Source organism: Felis catus, chromosome E2 (genome assembly GCF_018350175.1).
Source record: "Felis catus isolate Fca126 chromosome E2, F.catus_Fca126_mat1.0, whole genome shotgun sequence".
NCBI classification, from domain to species: Eukaryota; Metazoa; Chordata; class Mammalia; order Carnivora; family Felidae; genus Felis; species Felis catus.
The window spans coordinates 29,779,345-29,802,568 of NC_058382.1; the positions used below are offsets into that span (position 1 = coordinate 29,779,345).

The following is a 23,224-nucleotide window of genomic DNA, read 5'->3' on the forward strand; positions in this document are numbered from 1 at the left end:
ATGAATTAATTACGCAGTAATCATAAGTGAGACACGACATTCATGTTCATTACCTCACAGGCCTTTTTTTTTTTTTTTTTTTTTTTTGGTGAAAAATATAAAATAGTTCATGGTTTGTCACTCAACAAGCTTGAGCCCAGATGGTCTTCAATTGTCTTGAGCTGAAGTACTGTGTTCCAGCTCCCAGAACCACAACACTAGAGAAAGACACGGGGTGCGGTCTTCTTCGATGAACAGCACAACAGCACAGATAAGTTTTAAGAGTTAAGATTCCCAACCTTCCTCTCTAATCCTTTTTTTCAAAGCGTTAAAATCCTTTCTCTTTCTTTCCCTCTCCCTCAGCTTCTTTCTTTCTTTTGAAGCAGGTGGTGGGAGGGCACATCCTTGCCTTGCTCCTGATCTTAGTGGAAAGTTTCACGTTTCTCACCACGAAGTATGCGCTTAGCTGTAGGTTTGGGGAGATATCCTTTGCCACGCTGAGGAAATTCTCCTCTGTTAGGGTTTTTAGCTTCTTGTCTTTGTTTTTGTTTTTTTAAAGACTTTGTCATTTACTTTTTATTTTTTTTAATGTTTATTTATTTTTGAGAGAGAGAAAGAGAGAGAGACAGAGTGTGAGCAGGGGAGGGGCAGAGAGAGAGGAAGACAGAATCCAAAGCAGGCTTCAGGCTCTGAGCTGTCAGCACAGAGCCCGACGTGGGGCTCGAACTCACACGGACCACGAAATCATGACCTGAGCCGAGGTCACACATTTAACCGACTGAGCCACCCAGGCGCCCCTAAAGACTTTGTATTTTAAAGCAGTTTTATGTTCACAGCAAAACTGAAAGACAAGGTGTCTCATCTACCTTCTGTCCCCACACATACACAACCTCTCCCACTAGAGTGGGACCTTTGTGGCAGCTGATGAACCTATATTGACACATCACAATCAGTAAAAGTCCGCAGTTGACAGGAGGGTTCACTTTCGGTGTTGGACATTCTATGTGTTTGGACAAACGTATAAGGACACGCACCTGCCAGTATAGCATCACAGAATACTTTCATTGCCCTAAAAACCCTCTGTGCCCGGCTTATTCATTGATTCCTCCCCGTCGCCCTGGCAACCACTGATGCTTTCGCTATTTCCATAGCTTTGCCTTTTTCCAGAATAGTTGGAATCATACAGTACGTAGACTTTTTAGATTGGCTGTCTTCATTTAGTAATACGCATTTGACAAGCATCCACGTCTTTACGTGGCTTGATAACTCATTTTGTTTCAGCACTGAATAATATTCCAACGTTTGGATGTACCACTGTTTATCCCCTGACCGCTTCCAAGTTTTGGCAATTATGAATCAAGCTGCTGTAAACATCCGGGTGCAGGTTTTTGTGTGGACATGTTTTCCGCTCTTTGGGGTGAATACCAGGGAGCAAGGTCACCGGATCCCACGGTAAGAGTATGGTTAGGTATGTAAGAAACCACCTACTGTCTTCCAAAGTGGCTGTGCCATTTACACCCCAACCACTATGGATGAGCTCCTGCGGCTCCCCATTTGGTGTTGGCAGTCCTCTGGGTTTTGGCCATTCTAATGGATGTGTAGTGATTAAAATGGCCCTTTTCTTAGAAATAGTCTTGTGTAATAAGCAAAAGTGCAATTTCTTGTGCACATGTGGGCACAGCTCCTTACCTGCCCCTCGACGTATGGTGATGCTGAGTGACAGCAACTCTCTTTACCTCATTTCCCACCTGTGTGCAAAAAGGGACAGAGCTAGAGCTGATTCACCAGCCTGTCTTCCGCCAGGGCATTCTACTAACCGCTCTAGGTCTCAAAAGTTACTCCCTCACCCATCAATTCATTCAACTCACATGTATCGAATGCCTCCCACGAGTCAGATGCCTTCCTGCTCAACTTTTTTAATGATGACCTGAATTTATCTGGTTTTAACACATGTCCATTCCTAGGTAGACATTTTATTCACTCCCTTCTCTGTTGTCTCCATTCTGGCTTGGCAAGGTAAGAAACCAAGGGTACATCCAGCTCAAGCCAATGAGGAAGAGAAGTGGGGCTAAACGGGGCTTGGGAAGACCCTTGGAAGCATATTCTGAGAGCAGATTTGGTAACCTCGCTATGGTGTCTACTCACAGAATTATGAGGGGAAACCCAATCGGTAGTCGAACCACCGTATCACAAAAACTAGCTTGCACGTTGATCTTATATGTTCTTTAAGGGCCTTGTGACAATACACGAGCAAGGCCTTTCTGAGTTCAAATATTGGATCTGCGCTTACTTTCTATGTGAACTTGGGTTGTTTATTCAATCCCTCTGGATCTTCAAGAGGGTTGTAGAGTTGCAGAGTTGTCTGTGAAGAAACACAATAAGGCCGAACACACACATATGACTTACCTGGCACATACCAGGTGTCATTTGTGATCATTCCTGTATCTCCAGGAACCAGGTCTCATTTTTCTGTGACCCCCCAATACGCACAGTGCTCAGAGAATATGTTTTATTTTAAACTAAATGGATTTCTGCCCTGCTTAACCCACTATTTGGATCGGGTTCTCTTCAATGGGAATTAAAAATGTCAGTGCTTACTTTTATATTCTCTAAGTGTCTCTAATGCCTTTCCCCAAACATTAGAATCATGGCTAGTGTTTGCTCCTAAAACGCAAGGATTTTTAAGCTAGAAAATCCAAACAAAGCCACAAGAGATCTTGGCTTTGTGGTTGGGGGTCTCAACTGGGGAGAAAAGACAAATTCTAAATTACAGCATTGTTTGGCCAATGTGGGACAATTTCAAGGCTCTTTCGCGGGGCATTTTCTGGGGGTGAGAGAGAAGACTAGTCATGAAGTCTCTGCAACGCGCCCCCCCCCCCCCGGAGGCATCATCTGTACTAAGACTGCACAAAGCACAATGCTTTGTGAAACCCAGGGCATGCTTATTAAGGGCTTGGAAGGATCTTGTCAAGATTCTAGTGGCATCTCGCCCAAAAGGATGTGCACGGGTGAGAAGTATTTCACTTCCTTCTGAAACTGTGCCTCACTTTCTCTACCCATCAAATGGGATGTCTTTGCCCCATCCCATCCCTAGAATGTTCTGAAGATACATTCAAACCCATACATGAGAAAGAGCTCTAAAACACACGCATGAAATATCTCCTCCATTATTCCAGGTGAGGCAACAGGGCAGTGTTTCAAAGGACATGGACACCAGGCTGGAGAGAATTAGGTGTGAAACCACTTACGTGCCTCCAGTTCTCATCTGGAAAGTGCAGACAACTACCTTATAGGGGAGATGGCAGGACGAAGTGAGGTGTGCTGACAAAGTGCTTAGCATCATGCCCGCCAGGGAATACTAACATGGTGTAAGAATGAGAATAAGAATAAGAATAAGAATAAGAATAAGAATAAGAATAAAAGAATAAGAATAAGATATATGAAATGTTTTTTATGTTCCAGACATGGGATCAAATACTTTGCCTGCCTTATCCCATTTATTCCTGATACCTCCCCCGAGATTTGCATTGGTCTGATTTCCGCTTTACAGAGTAGGACACTGAAGCCTAGAAAAATGAAATAACTTTGCCCAGATTCAAACCAGGTGGGCTGATCACAATATGCAGCTCAGGAGAAAGATACTTCAATGAAACACACCATTTCCCCCCCGTCCCTGTTAGAGCCCAACCCCGTGCCTATACCTTTTCCCTCTGCAAATCTACAGTGGAGCCAAATCCCCCCAATCTAGATCCAGTGGTGCTGATGATTGGAGCCTCACTATCTCAGGCTGTCCATCCAGCAGCAAAACCCAATAGCCCTGACATTCTTTAAAGTGACCCCAAGGGTTTTGTGCCCTTCAAGATGGTCAGGAACAAGGGAGGACCCAGGAATGGTCAAAGAGTGGAGGAGACTAAAGACAAATAACAATGAAAGGCAACGTGGGATCCTAGATTGGATCCCGGAAGAGAGAAAAGAACGTGGGGTAAACACCGGTGAGATTCACACAGGCCGGCCATTTAGTCAATAGTATTGTCCTGGCATTAATTTCCTGGTTTGGCTATTTCACCGTGATCCCCTAACATGTTAACTTGAAAGGGAAGCCGGGCGAGGGGGGAGATGGAAACTCTATTTCTACCACTTTTCTATGAATCTAAAAATAGTGCCAAGTACAAAGTCAAAATGAAAAATGTCCAGGCAACAAAGGAAGTTTGAGAAAATACTGAGAAGAGAGAAAGATCTTTCTCTAGAAGGGAAGGAGACACAGATCAGGGATCCCCTGGGGTTTGCTCTCCAAGGAACTCACATCAGCATCAGCAAGCCAGCCTGTGGGCGCCCTCCCGGCCTGGAGGCGCAAACGTTCCCACATGAGAAATTTTTCTGCTTGTGCCCAACTGCTGTAACCTGCACTAGGTCCAGGGTCAGCTTCCCAACCATTGACTCCATTCCCTCCAGCCTCAGCGAACCTGGAGCCCCCAGGTTCCTTGCTCAAATCTCCCCCTTCCCGTCTTAGGTATTTATTTGCTATTGTCTATCTCTATCACCTAGCCGCAAATTCCCTGAGAATAGGGCCATGTGGCTTTCTTTGTTCAGTGTCATACCCCAAGAGCCCAGCAGTGTCTCGCACAGAGTAGGTGCTTGATGAACGCTGATAGGACTATTTTTCATTTACAAGCAGCTGCTGGCCATTCATAAAGTCCTGCCACAAATCTGACCGGTGCCCCCAGCAGCCCCGTGAGGTGATTGGAAGCTGAGACACCAAGAGAGGAGGCCAAAGTCACACAGCCAAGGAGGAGCCTGCACTCCAGCTCAGAGCTTCTGACCCCCCCGGTGCTGCTGGCTTCCCTCAAACAGCATCAGGTAAGGTCGCCATGACCAAGTGCTGTTCAACTTCCAGCACTTTCTGCCAGACACCTGGTGAGGTGGCTGCTGATCACAGCCAGACGCCAGATCCCTTCTTTCCTCTTTACCATGTGCCAAAATGTGTCTTCGACTCATGAATGAGCTGAGCTGGTGTCTTCTTCCCCAGCAAGCAGAAAAGTGTCTCCCCTCCTTTCACAAGCTTTCCAGAATCAGCATCATTGCACTGTAAAAGTCCCAGGACACTGCATATCATAATGTCTCGTCTCCCTGGAGAAGAGGGCCCTCTATTCTTAACTCGCCCTCATTCTCACTGTTCCCCGGCTCAATGGCATTTATTAAGGCAATTTATCACAGATGAATAGGTATCTAAGCAATGAGTCTCAAAGGCAGGGACTCACTTTTTTTTTTTTTTTAAGTCAACAGATTCAGTGGTCGTCTCCTTAATTGGTACTGACCCTGCCCTTTCTGAATAGTGGGTCAGGGCACTCCTTGAAGACTTCATATATTAGAAAAAAAGTCAGAAGCACCCCGGAAAGAAAAACTCCAGGGACGCCTGGGTGACTCAGTTGGTTAAGCGATCAACTCTTGATTTAGGCTCAGGTCATGATCTCATGGTTTGTGGGATCGAGCCCTACACTGGGCTCTGTGTGGTCAGCACAGAGACTGCTTGAGAGTCTCTCTCTGCCCCTCCCCTGTTCATTCTTTCTCTCTCTCTCTCTTCTCTCTCTCTCTCTCTCTCTCTCAAAATTAAAAATAAAGAAAACTTTAAAAAAAAGAAAAAAATTCTAAGATTAGACAGATATGTCCATCCTACCCCCTGCCACCTTTGACCGAGAGCCTCTGATGAAGGGGCAATGCCAGAGCTTAGATGAATGAGATGCTATCAACTGGTCTTGCCCAGCTGTCACTGGGAGGAAGCACTAGAAGCTGGTAGTCCAATGATCTACCCAGTCTGAGTTTTTAAATCAGCACCAACCTATAAACTATCACTATGAAACTGCACACCAGTTCCCCATGCGTTGTTTCAATGTCTTTGCTCTAAGTTCCCACTCAGATTCCACTGTCTTCAGTTCATAGGTGAGGAAACGGAGACGTGGAGAGAGAACATGACTCGCCCAAGCATGCAGGAGAGGCACCAAGATGGAAGCCTTGGTTTTTGTGTGTGTCCTTCTGAGAGATTCTTGGTCTCTTTGGGCTGCTATAATACAACACCACAGATGGAGTAGCTTATAAATAACAGAAATTTATTTCTTCCGCTTCTGGAGGCTGGATGTCTCCGATTTAAGTGCCCGTATGGTCCAGCATGATTGCATTCTGGTGAGGGGCCTCTCTCTGGTTCATAGATGGTACCTTCTTGCTGCGGGGCTAAAGACCTCTGCAGAATCTCTTTTACTAACACTGTTAACGGAGGCTCCACTCCCATGACCTAATCATCTTGCAAAGACCCCCACCTATGAATACCATCACGTTGGGGGGTAGGATTTCAACACAGGAATTTTACGGGGACCCACGCATTCAAACCATGGCAGACAGCATGAGCTCTGGAATCAGACGGCTAGCATTTTTATCCCGGGAGCTATGTTCCCGACCTGTGTGGTCAGCCCTGGTATTTAACACCGCTATGCCTCAGTTTCATCATCAGTGAAATGGGGATGGTAAAAGTACCTAGCTCAAAGAAGACAGCACATACAAAAGGCTCAGTATAGAACCTGGATCACAGACAGCAGTCGGTTACTGTCGGCTTTCACTCCTCTTCTTGTCAGTACTATTTTCTCTGGGTAACTGGCCCAGAGTAAACAGGATTGTAGACTTAAGGAGCTCCATGGGTCTGTACGAGATGGTTACTGGTCTGAGGGCCCACTGTGTGAGCCAATCAAGTTCTTATCCTATTTACAATAAAAGAAGGCTAAGGTTTTGCTCTGTGGTGGTTTCCCCCTAATTTCTGTGGGCCAACCTTATAGGCGAGCTCCTCCTCTGATAAGGCTTACATAATAGTGGACAAACTAAGCTCTCTCAAACTTAAAACACAATTTCTTTTCACAGAACTTTTTTTTTTTAACATTTACTCATTTTTTGAGAGACAGAGATAGACAGAGCATGAGCGGGGGAGGGGCAGAGAGAGAGGGAGACACAGAATCCGAAGCAGGCTCCAGGCTCCCAGCTGTCGGCACAGAGCCCGATGCGGGGCTCGAACCCACGGACCGTGAGATCATGACGTGAGCTGAAGACGGATGCTCAACCTACTGAGCCACCCAGGCGCCCCATTTTTCATAGAACTTCTTTTACAGAAAGGCGAAATAATTCAGTTGTGATAGAGGGGTGCAGAATCAAGCATGTGTTGGATACCTAGATCCAACTACACATGCTCTCTCTTGAGATAATTCAAAAACAGCATACAATTACACCCGGCGCATCGCTCTATTGTATTCTATAGGTTATATGTAGCCTGTATGCACTTTACGGTGACACACCCAATGTTATACACATCCAGAGTTATAGCTTGACAGCCTGATTTCTGTGCCTCCTCACTGGGCAATTTACAACAGTTACAGGGGTAACTATGACCTTTTGAATTTTGATCGGTCTTTTGCACCCGCCTCCCCTCTACATAAGAAGCAACACTCCTATGCCCCACTGTGTTTGAAGTGCCTTTCTGTTCAGGAGCTCAAAAGCCATTGCCTCTGAATGCCAAAATGATGTAGGATGGCAGGGAGCCAGTCGCCTGATTTCATAGATGGAGTAACAGGCCCAGAGAAAAGGCCGTCTCTCTTCCATCCCTGATGGTGGTGAGTTAGCAAAAAAACCCCAAGAGAATGCCTAGGTGAGCCGACACGGGAGAACAGCCAGTGGCCCCAACACTAACAAATGGGACACACTCGCCGTTCATTTTCTAATGTAAATTGTAGAAGGGAACCAGGGAACGAAGGGGCAGGGAGAACAAATGGGATGGAATCAGAATCAGATTCAAGATAAACTGTTAATGGTTAATAGGGTCAGCCACCCACACAGCAGCCAGACCTGGAATTTTCCACTCTCACTCCTTGCACGGCTTTTACTAGAGACCACATGTGCGTTAGTCCACAGTTCAAGGAACCAGTTCTGGTGCCACTGAAAGGCGGCAGAAGTAACAGGAGTCACTTTCCACTCTAAAAATTGCACGCCTTCAAATGGAATACTCCAGAATAAGGGTGAGGCTCTGCGTGGAGAGGTGGTAGAAAACAATCATATCCCTCTCCCCCCTCGTCAACGTGGCCTACAAGTAAGTATCGAGGGTTAACGTCAGCCCCATGCAAGGAGTTTGAGAATTACAGCTCATTAAACTTTCATGACTGCCTTTGAAATAAACATGGTATTAGCCTTATTTCAGAGATGAGGAACCTGAGAACCCAAGGGACCAAAATCCTGACCCAAATCACCCAGCTAAGAGGAGAAAGAGCTGGGCTTGCAGCGTGTTAGCCCCGAAGCACTGTCATGCCCTATGCCAACACTCTTTAGAAAATTTAAGAGGGGTACCTGGCTGGCTCAGTTGGTAGAATGTGTGACTCTTGATCTCGGGATTGTGAGTTCAAGCCCTGCATTGGGTGTAGAGGTCACTTAAATTTTTTTTTAACTTTACTTATTTATTTTGAGGGTGGGGGGGGGGGGGAAGTGCACAAGTAGGGAAGGGGCGGAGAGAGAGGGAAAGAACGAGAATCCCAAGCAGGCTCTGCGTTGTTAGCACAGAGCCTGACCCCAGGGCTTGAACTCACAGACTGTGAGCTGAAATCAGGAGTCTGATGCTTCACTGACTGAGCCACCCAGGCTCCCCTTAAAAATAAAATCTTAAAAAAACGACTACAATATCTAAGAATATTTTAAAATTCAATTTGATTTTCATTTATTTTGCATGTGCCTTGTAGGTTACAAATCTCTTTCAGGCATGAGCGTTCCCCTGTCAGAGACAGGGCACAAATAAAGAAGGCTCAGATCAGTGTGTAGAAGACCAGTTCCAAAGGAGCAAGGTGAAAGAGGACAGAGCACATGAACTCAGCCGTGAGTCCCATGTTATGCCCTCCCCAAAACACACCCACCTAGAAAGGAGGAAAGAAAGGGTCGGTGTGTAAAGATGTCACAACCTAGGAGTCCTAAGGGTAATGTCCATCTGATATGGAGTGCGTCCACCCCTGGGCGGAGGAAAGACAGAGAGGGAGGAAGGAGAGGATAAGATTAGTGGGGAGGTGTGCCTGGACCCAGACTCTCTGCCCACGACCACACCTGACAAGCACCTTCGCAGCCACAGAGCTCCCCACGGGGACAGCCTCAACACAGCGCATCCTCAATTCTCAGATTCCACCTCCCGCCCCAAAGTTAATATAAAACCGGCTCACTTGGACATATTGTACTTCTCCACGGAAATGAGGGATTCTGTTTGAATACAGTCACGGCTGCAAATGTTCTCTCTCTTTTTTTTTTAAGCTCCATTGACTATCAGGATATTCAAGCCCTGAAGTTGCAATGGAATCCTTGTGGGGAAAACTCAATTAAACCCGCTACAGAATGCACACAGAGCAAGGAGGGAAAAGAACAAGAAGGGAAGAAAAAAAAAAGAAGACATTTCTTTTGAATAATAAAGCTCCAGATTTAAAATTAGACTGTACAATAACAGCCCTAATTCCTGGAAACCCAGATGGGGAACCAAATACATAATATATTGAGAGGAATTTATTTTCACAGACTTTGAGGATGGAATACGGCTTTTGGCACCTCACGCAGCCTTGGCCAGTATTTCTGACGGGTGGAAGAGGCTGTTAACCACCTTTTCATGGAAAACATACCTCCATCTCGAGTCAGAGGTTAAGTTATTCTCTGGCCAAAAGAAGCAATCCATCATGCTTCATTATGGGGCAGATCTCACAATGAATAGCATTTGGCAGAGATGGATAAGTTAATATGACTCCATTCAGCAGCGCTGTAAACGGATCTGTCACCTCCAAGACTGGTGGAGGCGGTCAGACGCCACTTGACGTCCTGGGCAAAATTCTGGCTGCTACAGGGCAGGAGCGTGGCTGCTGATTTCACACCTGAACAACAGCCACAGCACAAATAGCAGCCGAGCATTTATTTAAGCATCTACTAAGCGTCAGAGTAGAAATCTAGGCTGTATCACTTACAGACTCTGTGATCGTGGGAGGGTGACAACCTCGAGATCAGTTTCTTTATCAAAGTGGGGTCATAAGGGCGCTTGGATGTCTCAGTCGGTTAAGCGTCCGACTTCGGCTCAGGTCACGATCTCACGGTCCGTGAGTTCGAGCCCCGCCTCAGGCTTTGTGCTGACAGGTCAGGGCCTGGAGCCTGCTTCGGATTCTGTGTCTCATTCTCTCTCTGCCCCTACCCCGCTCACGCTCTGTCTCTCTGTCTCTTAAAAATAAACACTAAAAAAATTTTTAAAATAATAATAATAAAATGGGGGTAAAATCACACCTACTGTATAAGGCTGCACATTACATAAAACTCTTGAGAGAGTGGTAAGCACACGGTAAACGCTTCGCAAGGGTTAGTGGTTATTATCTTAACCATCTCAACCAGGGCCCGGACTACAGGAGGCAGAGGAGTCTTGGGTGCGACGTCTAAGGGGCATTCGCTTTCAGGCCCACGCATGGTGCTTCTGTAAACATTGTACCCGGGATGCCTCTCTTGCCTCACCCTCGTCTCCACCCAGATCTCAGATTGTCTGATGCGGGAACCTGACGCTCAGGGAAGTAAAGTAACCTGCTGGCCGCCACCTCGCACAGCACTGGCAGACCCTGGGCTCTCAATCTCCCCGGCCCACTGCCTGTGGCTCCCTCTTATCACACCACCTGAGGGGCAGGGTGAGGGTACAGATGAGCTGTCAACTTGCAAATTCCGGTCAGTGTTCGGAGCCAAAGGCAAAAACACAAAACAACAACAACAACAACAACAACAACAAAACATTCCGATCAGATGGAAAAGCTCCGCCGAACAGATGGGTTTCTTTGTTGGGATGGAGCACGACACCCCAACATTAGGAGGCCTCCGCTGAGTCTCTTTCAAGGCCCAGTTTAGGTGCTAAATAATGCAAGATTGCTTACCCTTGAAAAGTGGCCAGAGTAATGAAAACTGCGTCTCCCTGGTCAGAGGGAAAAAAAAAAGGAAGAGATACATGATTCTCTAGCAACACCTTCCTTATCAGCTCTGTTGGGGGAAGGAAAAAAAAAGCCCACGGCAAATAAATGACAAAAGCAGAGGAAGCATCAATCAGGCTGTTGTGGGTCTGCCAGGCCCGAGGCTCAGCCCAGCTCCAGGCAGGAGGAAGGGGGTGAGCGAGGCTGCAGATCCGAACCTCAATGCTCCTTGCAGCTTTTCACGGACTTTCTCTGTGACTTAGGCTAAGTGGCCAGCCTCCTCTGTGTTTCCTAATCTCTGGCACGAGGCATTGCACACACAGCCTCAGAATTCCCCTCCAGCTCCAATCCCCACAAGCACTGAATTCCTACACAGAAAAAAAAAAAAAAAAAAAAAAAGAATGTCCTGACATGGAATCTTCTCTCACGTCCACCCTCTGTCATCTGGAAAATTTTCTAGATCCTTCATCTCTGATGTCTCACCACTCCGACTTGTGTGTGTGTGTGTGTGTATGTGTGTGCTTGATCAGTGAAATAGATTCTGAATAGCCGCAGTGAGAAATTTTACCCTTTCAATATACTTTTCTGAGTGTGTTAGTGAATGTTAGCAAGCTGTCCTTACCTATGGACATCCCCACTTAAAAGCTTGGTCACACACATCATTTCTCTGTTCTTACAACTCCACAGATAAAGAATTGAGGACAGAATGATTGTAATGGCTTCCTTTGACCATCCATCCATTCATCCGTCCATCCCACACTATTGTGACTCTTCTAGGCACTGGACTCTGTGCAAGGGGCCAGAAATTCAGAGACAGATGAAACACATGCCATGCAGTGAGGTCACTGAGTACATGTATTGTGTTAGAACTTAGTCCCGATCCTGTTTTACACACATGTAAGCTCTCTGACCTTCAGTCATGCATTTTCACTTCTCGGAAACTCAAGTAACGTTTCTATAAAATGGGGGTAATATCACGTACCACTTGGAGAGCAAGCGACAGTGAGATGATCTAATAACGAAAAGCACTTAGCACACGATCTGGGACACAGGCAACATAAATAGCCACTTTTATTATGCGCTTCAAGAACGTTCTGAGCCGATGGCAAGGCCAAGCGCGGAGAATGGTTATTTTTGTTTGATTATTTTTTGTTTCTTTCTGCAGAGGGCAGATCTCCCATGTACTGATGCATCTTGTGGCAGCCAAGAGACGCAGAACAGACCACCTGCATGGCTCTCCATGGAGGGCAAAGTTGGGGAATTGTGCAGACCAGCCTCCAGTTCCAGGCTTGGCAGTGAATCTGAGGAATACTCACCAACTCGTATTTAAAAAAAAAAAAAAAGCTCTGTTTCCTTCCTGAATCAAAGGAAATGCTATATCCCTTGGCAGTGCAGCCCGAATAACTTCAGCGACTCCCACAGTGATTCAGACACCGCCCCCTACAACAGGCTGTTGTCTTTCCTCCCCTCCCGGTGCCAAGTCCCAGGGTTTGCCCAGCCCGGCTCGGGAGTCCCCAGGCCCAGCTGCTCGGCCCCAGCGAGCCAGACCGGGAGGTGGATCGGGGCAACCAGCCTGGGGCAATCTGAAAAAGTCATCTTCCAGGAAATTCCAGACACAAGGCGCCCTGTCACCACAGTGAGGGGGACACTCACCAGAAGGGACTGCGTCAATCCCCTCCTGCAGTCTGAGCACTGTCGGCATGCAACTCGGCACAGAAGGTTTTGTCATTTGGACTGTAATAAATCCCACTTCCTGAACTCTGTGCCCCTCCGGGTTCTACATCAACCACACCGTCCGTCCCTGCATGTACCCCTGCCCTGTCGGGGCCCAGTGCACCTGCAGCCGCCATCGGAGGCCTCAGGTGCTGCTCACGTGTGCTAATGAAAAGTGCTCTCCGGCCACCTTGGAGGACAGGGGCAATGTGCTCCAGCTAAGGCAGCGGGGCTCAACCTTGACTGCACCCGAGAATCCCCTGGGAGCTTTCACAATCCTGATGACCAGGCTGCAGACCAGACCAATTAAACTACAGTCTCTGGGGGTAGGAGCCAGGTATCAGGACTTTTTTTTTTTTTAAGTTGGCCAAAGGATTTCCAGTGTGCAGTCAAGTTTAAGAAGACCTGGGACTGCAGAGGGCGTCCTTTCTTTTCTTTTCTCCTTCTTTCCCCCTCCCTTCCTTCCTTCTTCCTTCCTTCCTGTCACCCTCTCTCCCTCCTTCCTTCACACTGTTTACTGAAGCATCTTATTCTATGGTCAAAGCCCAGGGTTTACAGACAGACCATCCTCACTTTGAATTCCAGCTTGGCTGCCACTGCGTGTGCAAATCCTTTCACTTCTTCGAAGTTTGGCTTTCTCATTCTCATAAAGCAGGGAACATTAAAGGACTTACCCCCAGAGAATCCTTGTGAGGATTAAATATCACAGATGAAGTGTTTACCATGGTACCTAGAAATTAGTATGTGCTCAATAAATGTGCATGGATTTTCTTCTAGCTATTATTGTAGTTTCCCGAGAGCTATGCTAGATGTGGGGACGACAAAAGAAAGAACACAGGCTTAATGTTTGTTCGCACACAACTGACTCTCTTCCCATTCAGTCCTTAGCTGGAGAATAGCCTTGCACTGCTGGCCAGGACAGGGTGGACGGAGATTTCTCTTAATTAGTACCTATCATTCACTGAACACACCCAATGTTCAATCATATCACAACCATACAGGGCACTGTCCTGAACGTGTACTGAACGTGATGTCATCAGTGGCTCTGTGCCAACCCGGAGCAGAAAATGCTATTGATATTTACATCTTGCAGGTGGAGAATCAGAGGCTCAGAGCAATTCACCATTTCACCCATGGTCACATGGGTAGATACAAACCCAAGCTTTCAAGCACCACGTGGCTCTTCTTCCTACGTGGATCTGGGGTATGCCTGCAAGGGAATTATGAGGGCTGGCTAGAATAAGGAGGATAAAGCAGGTCCTCTAAGCTGGAGCACGTTAGGGGAAGGACACAACCAAACTGGGGTGAAGCCACGGTATTGAGGGGCCAGGCACAAAGGGGAATAAGTATGGCAAATGGAGGTGAAGAGGGAGGGGTCTGGATGGGTCCAGGAGTAGGGGAACAGTGATGAGTGGGCAGCGAGTCAATTTAAAGTGTCCAGGGCAGAATGGGATGTTCTCAATTCATAGAAATCTTGGCCAAGTCCGGGCGCCTGGGTGGCTCAGTCGGTTAAGCATCCGACTTTAGCTCATGTCATGATCTCGAGGCTCATGTCCGTGAGTTCGAGCCCCACGGAGGGCTCTGTGCTGACAGCTCAGAGCCTGGAGCCTGCTTCGGATTCTGTGCCTCCCTCTCTGCTCCTCCCCTACTCACTCTCTGTCTCTGTCTCTCAAAAATAAATAAACGTTAAAAAAAATTAAAAAAAAAAAGAAATTGTGACTAAGTCCAATGATCCCACTGTATGTCCAGCTGTATCACCAGTGTAGTTTGCTGAAAATTAAATGGCAAAACACAAGTGGTGAGTACATACCTTCAAACATGCTTTAAATCGTTTGTGTCTGTCAAAAAGGACTTACTTTTACAACAAGGCTCTATTATCCACAGTCTGAGTAGCCATCAATTTTGAGAGTGGAGGGAGACATCCTTAGGGAGCATCCCTGGGGCTCCAACAAAGACGGGCTCAGTTAGAAATGCTGGATGACCTAGCTGGGAACACACAGACTCTGGGTTCAATTTGAATTCTGGTTTAAATCAGGGCTCTGCCCCTTATGACCGTGTAATCTCTCTGGGCCTCAGTTTCCTCATCTGTAAAATGTTGCTGACCGTGCAGCTGTCTCCGTGCATTGTGGTGAAAATGAAATACGGCCAAGCCTGTCCAACGCTTAGAATGGCCCTCCATACACCCTAAGCACTCAAACGGGGTGGGGGGGTGGTGGTGTCGGGGCTATGGATTAGTTATCCAGGTTGTCAGACCGGCCACCCCATGCTCAGGAATCGCTCCCCCTCAGCCCAGGCCCCGTTGCTCTTAGATCCCCTTCCATAGACAAGTTCACTTTGCTCCTCTTCCAGAGCTAGCTGCGTGTTATTTATTTTGCACGGTATTTGTTTTCCAATATTTTTACTAAGTAGGACAGCTATATCAATGAGGTCTGCTGCTTTATTGGTTGCTAATTGCTGGGGCATAATTGTTGCATCGTTACTTGGTGTTCCTATAATTCTCTGCAGCCAATCAAGGTGGCCAACTCTAATTACAACACAGTGAATTCTCAGGCACCAGCATCCAAATGCTTAAAGGGTTCAGTTTACAAGAACTCTTTCCAGCACTTTTACAAGAAAGGGCTTAACTGACAAAAGGCAAGGAAGTCACGCCAGAAAATAATTTTTGAAAGTAATTTTGTAAGTATATATGCACCTATAAAATAATACGCATTTTATAATTACAGCAGCATATATATTTTTTGAAAGTAGTTTCTAAGGTCTGTCTCAAGATCTTTGCACATTCAACGTGATCTCTAATTAGACAACAAGAGCTGGTGTTTATAATGATCATAATTCCAAGACCCAGACAGATCTCAATGGGCCTTTGCACACATCAGATACTAGCTATACTCAGTCTAGTTCTACACTAGCACTGCAGGCATTTTATTATTTTCAGATGTTTTCTGGAACTCATAACCCACCTATGTCCTCTCCACAAGTCAAGGGATCCAAATATTCAATCCAGGGATGCCTGGGTGGCTCAGTCAATTAAGTGCCCGACTTCAGCTCAGGTCATGATCTCATGGTTCATGAGTTCAAGCCCCATGTTGGGCTCTGTGCTGACAGCTCAGAGCCTGGAGCCTGCTTAGGATTCTGTCTCCCCCTCCCTTTCTCCCCCTCCTCAGTTCACACTCCATCTCTCTCTCTCTTTCAAAAATAAATAAACATTTAAAAAAATTAAAAAAAAATTCAAGCCACTAAAAGCATGACCATAATGGCGGCCTTGGAAGTACTCTGTGTACCGTGGCTTAGAAAGGGAAGTTGTTATCAGTAGTATATCCACGAGTTTAATCGGGCATCATCGGTTCTTTGCCTTCATTTTCCTTAGAGGAAAATTCATGCCTTCACTTTGGCCTCCAAGGCCCTGCACATTCTGGTCCTCCTGACCTCCAGCTTAATCACCTCCCACCTCACCCCACTCCCTAACTCTGCTCCAGCCCCGCCGGCCTTCTTTCTACTCCTTAAACAGACAGGTGGGTCCCCAGCTCAGGGCCCTGGCCCTCGCTGTTGTCTCTGCCTGCTGCTTTCCCTTCAACCCTTCCAGGGTCTGCTCCCTTCGCAACTGTACGTCTCGCCTCCAGTGCTTTCCCCACAAGCGAACCCTTCTGGAACACCTAAATGCCGTTCTCAAACTAAATTTCATAGTATTTCTCTTCTATCTTGAATAGCCATTATCGCAAGCGGGTATTATCTTCTTAATTAATTCACTTGTCACTGTTTGTCCCCCCAGAATGTAACTTCTGTGAGGACAAAGCCTTGTTCACCATGGTATCCCCAACACCTGTAACAAAGATGCTCCGCAATGTGTACCGAATCAACAGTTGTTTAACAAAGAACACGAACGAGTAAGTTAATATATAGCTTCTGCTCCTTTATTTCAACCTTTTCCAATCGGCTTTTGCTTTCCCCGGGATCCGTAAATATATTTATCGATTACTGCCTTATTTCGCATCACCACGTTTATTATTATCAGTACCACTGGTACTCAGCCAACTGCATTTATTGAACATGCACGGTGTAGAGCACTGTGCCAAATGCTATGGAGGGAAATGAAGACCAAAGGCCATCACCACTTCCGTCAGAAAGCCTTCAGTCTAATTGGCAATGAGAACAAGCAAATTTGGACAACATGAGGGCAGGGAAGGGATATAGCAGAGATTCTCAGACTCCCCCCCCCCCCCACCGTGCTGTGGTCTGAATTGTGTGCCTCCAAAAATTCACGAGTTGGAGTCTTAATGTCCAGTACCTCAGAATGTGACTATTTGGAAATAGGGTCTCTAAAGTGACAATTAAGATCATACACGTGAGCCCTAGTTCAGTGTGACTGGTGTCCTCAGAAGACGAGATCAGGACACAGAGGAAACACCACGTGAAGGCGCGGGGAGAACATGAACGTCTACAAGCCAAGGAGAGACGTCCCAGAAAAATATCAACTCTGCTAACAACTTGACCTTGGACTTCGAGCCCCTAGAACTGCGAGGAAATACGCTTCTGTTGTTTTAAGCTGTCCAGTCTGTGGTACTTTGTTATGGCAGCCTGAGCAAGTTAATACACTCTCCAGAATTCATTTTCCCTTACTTGCATAAGTAAAGGAAGATGCTAAGGACCTGGCCCCTTAGCTAAGGACTGCGTCGCCCGGCCTCCCCCGCAGGTGGATATGACGGTGTGACTAACAAGCTATAAGAACTTGGCTCGACCCCAACCCCCTCAGCCTTCAGACTCCAGTTCTAACTCCAGTTCAGGGAGGCTGTTGGTGGAGAATGCAGAAAGGGAAGGAGACACAAAGAGGTAGGAGTGAGGGCAAACTCTCCTAGATGGCAGACTACACAGGAAGAGAGCCAAAACTCTCTTCCACAAGTCCCACCTAAACTGTGCTGCCTTGCTATGCTGGTCCACCCAGAAATCCACCAAACAGAAGGCTGCAGAGACAATCCTGTACCCGTGGCAGGGCCAACAGACATCAGCCCCTTAAGCTTAGTACTTGTACGGCCCACAGGAGGCAGATGAGGTGAAGAAATGCGGGCTTTGTTGTGGGGCAGACAGGTCGGGCCGAGGTCCTCTAGTGAGAGTTTCTGACAGTCAGCGAGTCCTCGAAGGTGGGAGAAGGGCCCGGTAAGGAAGGGAGAAAAAAGCCAAAAGCAAGTCTAAGTTATTTAAACGTTCCATTAGGGTTAGTCTTCTACTGGAACAGAGAGCAAAGACACCCTCTTGCCCGTTCCCTGCTCCCAGATGGAAACCTCGTTCTTGTACGCCTGATGCTACCTTTGGCTACATCCTACATTCAAGTGGATTTGAGGGGCCTCTACAAAACCTTACCCACTACTTTTCACGTGATACTTATGGGCCAAAAGAAATGCATTCTGAATCCCCAGGAATCAAACAAGATATTAGCTTTTGGAATAACTTACTTGAAAGTGCAGACTCCTCAGCCATGGTGCCAAACAAATAGCAGAGAATGAGCCCGAGCCCCAAAAGAATATTGAGCACTAATGGTGAAATTTACTGAAAAAAAAAAAAAAAAGGATGCGGGCCTCGAAAGATCCGCCAGTGGAAGATACCACTTCCACTGGTACCAAACACACCCCGTGATGTGTCCTGTTTTCACGCTGCAGAGGCTGAGAGTTTCTAAACGTGGACCTTTCATTTACCTCTGTGAGCCTCCCCCCATCACATGTCTGGGTCTCGTGGGCCACAGTGGAGTCTGGGGAAAGCTTCAGGTGGAAATTTTGTCAAAGATAAATGGCCAGGCCCAGCAAGTGGCACTGAGCTGGAAGGAAACCCAGGATGTGGCGCCATGAATCAGTGAGCTCCCCCAGGAGGAGAGGAGGTCTGCTTAATACACTCACCTTGTCATCGATCGGAACCATACAGACATCAGGTCTCGCCCCGCAGGCAGCCAAAGCCGCAGTTTCCAATTTGTGTGCAGCAAGTTGAATCCTGGAAACTCCAAAGTATAAGCAGGTTCGCTCAAAGTACAAGAATCATGAGCCACTGTTTGCCACGGCCCCTGTGGGTGGGACGTGGGGGGCTCCTGAGTGTCTGTGTGATTCCTGACCCCGACATCCAACAAGAGAGAGATCGGTACGTTGAAGGGCATCTCTCCTCACCACTGCATTCCCAGGGCCCAGCCAGGCCCCAGGAAATGTCTGTCCAACAAAGAAGAAATACATATTTTTTTTAAAAAGCAAACAACTGAAATATCATGTAGGGATTTAAATAATTTTAGAGATTCTGTAATAATATGGGCAAATAGCTCACTCTGCATTGTTCAGTGAAAAAGATTTAACATAATAATGTATATTCTGTATAATCCTGATTTGCTTATACTTATATATAACTGAGAGTACCTGTGCCAACATCTTAATAAGAGTTATTTCTATTTTTGCCATTATGGGCAATTTATACTTTATTTTTATGTTTTTTTATCTTTTAAGTTTTCTGGGTTATACAGTCATCATTTGTCATAACAGGTAAAAAGATAAAAACTAAAAATGAGACACAGCCCTTTCTTCTACTGGGCCTCCACAGTGCATGGTTGCCATACTGTAAAGACTCCCCAAGATCTGTCAATGTAATGCCCTGACTTGCAACATTCCCATGTGTGAGGATCATTTTGGAGGAGAAGCCAGTACCCAAATGTAGGCATAATGTCACCGCTCCTCATCTGGAACTTTTCCTTTCTAATAGAAGCAAAACATGATACTCTAGTGTCTACAGTTTAGCTCATGGCATTTTGTCTTCCCGCTGCCCACAGTAGGGTGGAAGTCTCAGTTGTTGTAGATCCTGCTTGGTCTATACACTGGGCCGGCTAAGAAGATTCCAAGCTGCAAGTATTGACTTTTGCTTTGGATGGGGTGACGCTTGGTGGGACCAGTTCAGCTCAGAACTTTGCTGCCTGTGGATAAATATGACAGCATTGTGGAACAGCCCCCTTTTGTACCTAGGGTAGACTTAACGTGCAGTTTAGGTATCCAAGTGCAGGACTGCAGTATCATGAATGAAGTTTAGCACCACGGCCAAAGCTACGGTGGCTTTGGTGGATCTTCACCCGGGAGATGTGAAATCCTCATGTAGACAATAATAATCTTTCCCTGGTGCCTGCACCATTAGAATTTCTTCCCCTTTCTTTTAAATTTCTTTTTAACATTTATTTATTTTTGAAGGAGAGAGAGACAGAATGTCAGGAGGGAAGGGGCAGAGAGAGAGGGAAACACACAATCCAAAGCAGGCTCCAGGCTCTGAGCTGTCAGCACAGAGCCTGAGGTTGGGCCCAAACTCATGAGCATGAGATCATGACCTGAGCCAAAGTTGGAAGCTTAACCGACTGAGCCATCCAGGTGCCCCTAGAATTTCTTCCCCTTTGAAAACAGAAATATAATTACATGCTGAGACTATGCTAGAATTAAGGTGGAAAATCTCAGCAAGGCAGCCAACCATGAATCCTAAACATTGCATCTGAGCTGGAGCATGTGAGAGCAAAAGAGAGAAACTGGCCACAGGAGAAGAACTTCCCAGTAATGAGACAGAGGCCTTCAGGTCCCATTCAGCCTGAATCTTTCAGCTAAAATCAGTGAAGGTTCAACAAATCCTTGCCCCTATACCAGTGCAGAACAGAACATGTTTTGTGTTTTCTTTAAAAGGCATTGCTAAAGGAGCACCTGGGTGGCTCAGTCAGCTAAGTGCCAACTTTTGATTTCTGCTCAGGTCGTGATCTCACAGTTCGTGGGATCAAGCTCCATATTGGGCTCTGTGCTGACAGAATGTGGGGCCTGCTTGGGATTCTTTCTCTCCCTCTCTCTCTGCCCTTCCCCCCTCCTCCCCTCTCAAAATAAATAAAAACCACAGTGAGACACCACCTCACACTGGTCAGATTGGCTAAAATTAACAACTCAGGAAACAACAGATGTTGGTGAAGATGTGCAGAAAGGGGAACCCTCTTGCACTGTCGGTGGGAAAGGGAACCGGTGCAGACACTCTGGAAAACAGTGTGGAAGTTCCTCACAAAACTGAAAATAGAATTACCCTATGGCCCAGCAATTGCACTCTTAGGAATTTATCCAAAGGATACAGGAGTGCTGATTCGAAGGGGCACATGCACCCCAATGTTTACAGCAGCACTACCAACAATAGGCAAATTATGGAAAGAGCCCAAATGTCCATCAACTGATGAATAGATTAAGAGATGTGGTGTATGTTCTCCCAGAACATATATATATGCATGTGGCACACACACACATGCACACACACACACACACACACACACACACACATACACACACACAATGGAATAGTACTCGGCTATGATAGAGAATGAAATCTTGCTATTTGCAACAATGTGGATGAAACGGGAGAGTATTATGCTAAGTGAAATAAGTCAGCCAGAAGAAAAAGACAGATATCACATGATTTCACTCATATGCGGACTGTGAGAAACTTAACAGATGATCATAGGGGAAGGGGTAGGAAAAAGAAGATAAAAACAGAGAGGGAGGCAAACCATAAGAGACTCTTAAATACAGAGAACAAACTGAGGGTTGGTGGGGGTGGAGAAAATGGGTGATGGGCATTAAGGAGGGCACTTGTTGGGATAGGCACAGGGTGTGACATGTACGTGATGAATCACTGGATTCTACTCCTGAAGCCAAGACTACACTGTATGTTAACTAACTTGAGAATATTAAAAAAAAAGGCATTCCTAGATTCCACGCATATTGGTGAAAAGCCAGAGCTCCAATAGTTATAGGCTTTCAAGGATTCAGAAAACAGCAAATAAGCCATGGAGAGTGAAGGAGCATCGAGGCCTGCGAATCTCAAACTTAGGTATGCATCACAATAACTTGGATTACACTCCAGAGCCTCTGATTCAGAGGAGGTGGTGGGGCCTCATCTCGGCTCTGCTTGGCTTTCTAACGTAGGGCAAGGGGAAATGGAAGAAGACATTTCTCAAGCAGGAAGGAACACCAGACCAATTTTACCCCATCGGTGGTGGAAGGTCAGTCTCTACCAGAACAGAACAAACAATCCTAGAAGGACCACAAACACCACGGGAGAAGAGTAGCCAGCGACTTCTCTTCGTCTCTCAAAATGGCCCCAGGCTGTAGCATTGCACCAATCAGGAAAGTCTAGTAACCATGGCACCAAAATCTCTGCGGCTTGACACAACAAAGTTTATTTTTCACTCCAGACAACTTTGTTGCTGGTTGAGTTAGGTTCCCGGGTTGGGTTATCTCCACGCAAGGTGGCTTTGGTCTCATGACCCCTCCGTGTGCATCTTTTCTTCTGTGGTAGCTGTGGCAGGGCCATGGGAACCTGGTGAAGGCTTCTGCTCTCATGTCACTGGCCAAAGCAAGTCATATGGCCATGCCTAACTTCACGAGGGAGAGGGGAGGAGTGTAAGCTTCCACAGAGGAGATTCACTGGTTAGTCCTCTCTCTCTCTCACACACACACGCATACACAAATGCACATAAAAGCTGCTGATAGTCACTAAAGCCAGTACTCTAGTTACTAGTATCATCCCAATATCAGTTTCAGGTTGTGATAATGTATTATAGTTACATAAGATGTTAACACTGGGAGAAGCTAGGTGAACAGTACATGGGAATATTCTGTATTTTTAACTCCCTGTTGGTCTATAATCTTTCAGAAGGCAAAGTTAAAAAAAAAAAATCTCAGGGGAAGATTCTCCATCCAGGTCCCCTGCCTCACGTCTTCTCTACAAATATCCCACATGTGAGCTGCGAGAGAACTTGTCTCAGGAAAGTGATGCTTTGCTAGAAAAGCAGGAAATCTGATTAATGTGCCAGTGACATGTCTGCGGACATTCACCTGCCTATCCGCACCTTCAGTCTCTGAGAAATATAGATGAAATCTCTCCTTTGAAAGTTAAAATAAAAGCCAGTCAATTCCCATGTGTGCCCCCTTTACTGCAGGTAATAAGTAGGAGCCCGGGTGAATTGCTATGTATTTCCCTTTAAATTCTTGGGATTTCAGTGACAGACCAAGGCCCTCATCTGTCAGCAAACTGTTCCAGGCAGACCCATTACTTTAGCACTACAATAAAACAAAGGGCATCAGGATAATCCGTCAAACAAAAGCAGCTGGGAGCATCATCGTGTACCAGAGGCTGTATTCATTTGCCCAGAACATTTAAAAATCTATGCCCTAGCTCTTCTCCCCAAAGTCCTTATTTCACCCAATAAAATAAATTTAAAGTGCATAAATGTATATTAAAAATATCTAAGCAAACACTTGCAGCTAAATAATGTTCACCCAGATGTGCCTACATTTTTTTATCGTTAGACATGTTTCCTGTTCTCCCAAGTAAATATTTCACTGAAAATGCTCCCCAAGTAGTTGTTATCTCGATATTTTCACAATAGAATATTCTGTGCTCTACACATATAAATACTGTGAATAACCAGACATTTTCCCGAAGAGACCGCGGATCTCCCTGCACTGGGCAAAATGATTCTCTCCATAACGCCGGCTCTGAGAGCAGAGGCCGTGCTT

General features: G+C 46.2%; 3 long non-coding RNA genes across 4 annotated transcripts in view; 2 read left to right on the forward strand and 1 right to left on the reverse strand.

Moving 5' to 3' along the window:
• LOC123382279 overlaps window positions 1–601 on the forward strand; it is a 59,953-nt gene extending 59,352 nt beyond the window's left edge. Inside the window, exon 3 of the long non-coding RNA XR_006590421.1 lies at window positions 107–601. This is a non-coding gene — a long non-coding RNA (uncharacterized LOC123382279). The remainder of the gene's footprint in view (window positions 1–106) is intronic.
• A 121-nt stretch (window positions 602–722) lies between these two features.
• LOC109494850 lies at window positions 723–14,246 on the forward strand. Its single transcript, XR_002149950.3, has 3 exons — window positions 723–3,295; window positions 4,652–4,836; window positions 12,127–14,246. It is a non-coding gene; the product is annotated as an uncharacterized LOC109494850 (long non-coding RNA).
• A 1,592-nt stretch (window positions 14,247–15,838) lies between these two features.
• LOC123382216 overlaps window positions 15,839–23,224 on the reverse strand; it is a 260,166-nt gene continuing 252,780 nt past the window's right edge. For both annotated transcript variants that reach the window (XR_006590257.1, XR_006590256.1), the window contains exons 6-7: window positions 18,560–18,859; window positions 15,839–18,215 (exon numbers count right to left, since the gene is read on the reverse strand). This is a non-coding gene — a long non-coding RNA (uncharacterized LOC123382216). The remainder of the gene's footprint in view (window positions 18,216–18,559; window positions 18,860–23,224) is intronic.